Source organism: Schistocerca gregaria, chromosome 9, assembly GCF_023897955.1.
Source record: "Schistocerca gregaria isolate iqSchGreg1 chromosome 9, iqSchGreg1.2, whole genome shotgun sequence".
Lineage (NCBI taxonomy): Eukaryota > Metazoa > Arthropoda > Insecta > Orthoptera > Acrididae > Schistocerca > Schistocerca gregaria.
Genome location: NC_064928.1, coordinates 49,865,369 through 49,870,101, shown reverse-complemented (window position 1 = coordinate 49,870,101; position 4,733 = coordinate 49,865,369). Strand labels below are relative to the sequence as shown.

At 48.8% G+C, this 4,733-nt stretch overlaps 1 non-coding gene across 1 annotated transcript; it reads left to right on the top strand.

Annotated features, from left to right (window-relative positions):
- The first annotated feature begins 4,238 nt into the window (after window positions 1-4,238).
- On the top strand, window positions 4,239-4,311 carry Trnaa-ggc (transfer RNA alanine (anticodon GGC)). The gene has a single exon. It is a non-coding gene; the product is annotated as a tRNA-Ala (tRNA).
- Window positions 4,312-4,733: the final 422 nt, after the last annotated feature.

Sequence of the window (4,733 nt, the reverse complement as noted above, 5' to 3'; positions counted from 1 at the left end):
GTAGGCGGGCGTAGCTCAGATGGTAGATCGCTCGCTTAGTATGCGAGAGGTACTGGGATCAATACCCAGTGCCTCTAGAATTTTTAACACACCTACATGCGCACCTTGATATGCAAGTGGAATAATTCACAACCAGCAGATGTGTCTAGGAAGATACAAGCGAATGATTAGCATCCACAATTGACAAGCGTGCTGTTATTAGTGCGCAGGAAGCACCCTCCTCCCACGCATACACTTAATTTAGAAACAGTACAAGTGTTCCCGTAAGATTCTCAAGCCTATGTCGGAAAGATCTGCCTTGCGCCGAGTTCACGTAAATCCCACTGCACATTCCTATTCTTTGCGTGCAGTCAGCTGCTACTGGTGTTGCTAGTTGTGACTGCTGATAACAGATGCCGTAGCAATCAATTCACGGAGTGAGTTGTATGTTTTGCGATAGTCTGTCTCTGACAAGCAAGCACAGGTGACATAGGTGCGAACATAGGAAGCTTGCAGACCCTCGCTGCCTGCAGACACCGAGCAGCCAAACTAGGAGGGCGGCCTAAGCCGTAGGCGAAATGTGCTCATTCGATTTGGCGCGACGTCGAACTATAAATAATGCTGTCACTAGCGTGAGCGTCGTGGAAAGTCGGAAAAGTCGGCTGCGAGGGCGAGTGCCAAGTTTGTGGAGCGTTTCGTAGTATGCGCAGTGCAATGGAGACGCGGAAACTTGTTGTGGCCCAGTGTTTTGCAGTTGGACGACAACATTGGTACACAGTAGTAAAGAGCGAGGCACTGAGTTGGCATGAATAATGGAGTGCACAATGGGGCTCGAGATGTGTTTGTTACCTCAGGTGCTGTATGATTGTCGACAAGGAGTGAAAACGGAGCAATTTGTGACGGCTCTTTCAATTTAAGACGTTAAAAACAGACGGAATTTGCATTTGTAATACCAGAGCATCGAAACTACTTGGAACTTTTGTGTATATGAACGGGTCCGCGCCTTTGTACTCTGCTCCCTTCACCGCTACAAACCAACCAACCATCGTGTCCGTGCGCATCTGAGTCGCAAAGAATGGGGAATAGCGCAGTTTGCTCGTGCATGGGGCGTAGCTCAGTTGGTAGAGCGTTCGCTTGGCATGTGAAAGGTCCGGGGTTCAAGTCGCGGCGCCTCCATTTTTTGTGGTCAGTGCATGGTAAGTGTTGGTCGCGGCGAACCTAAAGGCACGCAAGATGTTGCAAAGCCAGCGTCACAGACTGATATGATGTATACTGACGTAAGGAGAGCAAGATGTAAGTGTGGGGACCGGCTGTTATCGAGGTGTCATCGAGTGCAGATCTGTCTTAGGTATCGCGGCTTAACCTCATTGAAGTATAGAGGGTGGACAACACGTTGGTCTTACTCAGAGCGGTGTCCGAATTCTATTTTCGACGTTATACGTGCCACTTTCATTGTGGCCAACTACGATTCGATACAGAATGCACGAAACCTGAAAGACACCCTAACGGATACATAGAGAGTAGTGTTTGTCTGCTGAATAATGGGAGTGCAAGGGTCTGTGTCGTCTATATGGCTGTATGTAGCACCATTAGTCTTCGGGTAGGCGGGCGTAGCTCAGATGGTAGATCGCTCGCTTAGTATGCGAGAGGTCCTGGGATCAATACCCAGTGCCTCCAGAATTTTTAACACACCTACATGCGCACCTTGATATGCAAGTGGAATAATTCACAACCAGCAGATGTGTCTAGGAAGATACAAGCGAATGATTAGCATCCACAATTGACAAGCGTGCTGTTATTAGTGCGCAGGAAGCACCCTCCTCCCACGCATACACTTAATTTAGAAACAGTACAAGTGTTCCCGTAAGATTCTCAAGCCTATGTCGGAAAGATCTGCCTTGCGCCGAGTTCACGTAAATCCCACTGCACATTCCTATTCTTTGCGTGCAGTCAGCTGCTACTGGTGTTGCTAGTTGTGACTGCTGATAACAGATGCCGTAGCAATCAATTCACGGAGTGAGTTGTATGTTTTGCGATAGTCTGTCTCTGACAAGCAAGCACAGGTGACATAGGTGCGAACATAGGAAGCTTGCAGACCCTCGCTGCCTGCAGACACCGAGCAGCCAAACTAGGAGGGCGGCCTAAGCCGTAGGCGAAATGTGCTCATTCGATTTGGCGCGACGTCGAACTATAAATAATGCTGTCACTAGCGTGAGCGTCGTGGAAAGTCGGAAAAGTCGGCTGCGAGGGTGAGTGCCAAGTTTGTGGAGCGTTTCGTAGTATGCGCAGTGCAATGGAGACGCGGAAACTTGTTGTGGCCCAGTGTTTTGCAGTTGGACGACAACATTGGTACACAGTAGTAAAGAGCAAGGCACTGAGTTGGCATGAATAATGGAGTGCACAATGGGGCTCGAGATGTGTTTGTTACCTCAGGTGCTGTATGATTGTCGACAAGGAGTGAAAACGGAGCAATTTGTGACGGCTCTTTCAATTTAAGACGTTAAAACAGACGGATTTTGCATTTGTAATACCAGAGCATCGAAACTACTTGGAACTTTTGTGTATATGAACGGGTCCGCGCCTTTGTACTCTGCTCCCTTCACCGCTACAAACCAACCAACCATCGTGTCCGTGCGCATCTGAGTCGCAAAGAATGGGGAATAGCGCAGTTTGCTCGTGCATGGGGCGTAGCTCAGTTGGTAGAGCGTTCGCTTGGCATGTGAAAGGTCCGGGGTTCAAGTCGCGGCGCCTCCATTTTTTGTGGTCAGTGCATGGTAAGTGTTGGTCGCGGCGAACCTAAAGGCACGCAAGATGTTGCAAAGCCAGCGTCACAGACTGATATGATGTATACTGACGTAAGGAGAGCAAGATGTAAGTGTGGGGACCGGCTGTTATCGAGGTGTCATCGAGTGCAGATCTGTCTTAGGTATCGCGGCTTAACCTCATTGAAGTATAGAGGGTGGACAACACGTTGGTCTTACTCAGAGCGGTGTCCGAATTCTATTTTCGACGTTATACGTGCCACTTTCATTGTGGCCAACTACGATTCGATACAGAATGCACGAAACCTGAAAGACACCCTAACGGATACATAGAGAGTAGTGTTTGTCTGCTGAATAATGGGAGTGCAAGGGTCTGTGTCGTCTATATGGCTGTATGTAGCACCATTAGTCTTCGGGTAGGCGGGCGTAGCTCAGATGGTAGATCGCTCGCTTAGTATGCGAGAGGTCCTGGGATCAATACCCAGTGCCTCCAGAATTTTTAACACACCTACATGCGCACCTTGATATGCAAGTGGAATAATTCACAACCAGCAGATGTGTCTAGGAAGATACAAGCGAATGATTAGCATCCACAATTGACAAGCGTGCTGTTATTAGTGCGCAGGAAGCACCCTCCTCCCACGCATACACTTAATTTAGAAACAGTACAAGTGTTCCCGTAAGATTCTCAAGCCTATGTCGGAAAGATCTGCCTTGCGCCGAGTTCACGTAAATCCCACTGCACATTCCTATTCTTTGCGTGCAGTCAGCTGCTACTGGTGTTGCTAGTTGTGACTGCTGATAACAGATGCCGTAGCAATCAATTCACGGAGTGAGTTGTATGTTTTGCGATAGTCTGTCTCTGACAAGCAAGCACAGGTGACATAGGTGCGAACATAGGAAGCTTGCAGACCCTCGCTGCCTGCAGACACCGAGCAGCCACACTAGGAGGGCGGCCTAAGCCGTAGGCGAAATGTGCTCATTCGATTTGGCGCAACGTCGAACTATAAATAATGCTGTCACTAGCGTAACGTCGTGGAAAGTCGGAAAAGTCGGCTGCGAGGGTGAGTGCCAAGTTTGGGGAGCGTTTCGTAGTATGCGCAGTGCAATGGAGACGCGGAAACTTGTTGTGGCCCAGTGTTTTGCAGTTGGACGACAACATTGGTACACAGTAGTAAAGAGCGAGGCACTGAGTTGGCATGAATAATGGAGTGCACAATGGGGCTCGAGATGTGTTTGTTACCTCAGGTGCTGTATGATTGTCGACAAGGAGTGAAAACGGAGCAATTTGTGACGGCTCTTTCAATTTAAGACGTTAAAAACAGACGGAATTTGCATTTGTAATACCAGAGCATCGAAACTACTTGGAACTTTTGTGTATATGAACGGGTCCGCGCCTTTGTACTCTGCTCCCTTCACCGCTACAAACCAACCAACCATCGTGTCCGTGCGCATCTGAGTCGCAAAGAATGGCGAATAGCGCAGTTTGCTCGTGCAAGGGGCGTAGCTCAGTTGGTAGAGCGTTCGCTTGGCATGTGAAAGGTCCGGGGTTCAAGCCGCGGCGCCTCCATTTTTTGTGGTCAGTGCATGGTAAGTGTTGGTCGCGGCGAACCTAAAGGCACGCAAGATGTTGCAAAGCCAGCGTCACAGACTGATATGATGTATACTGACGTAAGGAGAGCAAGATGTAAGTGTGGGGACCGGCTGTTATCGAGGTGTCATTGAGTGCAGATCTGTCTTAGGTATCGCGGCTTAACCTCATTGAAGTATAGAGGGTGGACAACACGTTGGTCTTACTCAGAGCGGTGTCCGAATTCTATTTTCGACGTTATACGTGCCACTTTCATTGTGGCCAACTACGATTCGATACAGAATGCACGAAACCTGAAAGACACCCTAACGGATACATAGAGAGTAGTGTTTGTCTGCTGAATAATGGGAGTGCAAGGGTCTGTGTCGTCTATATGGCTGTATGTAGCACCATTAGTCATC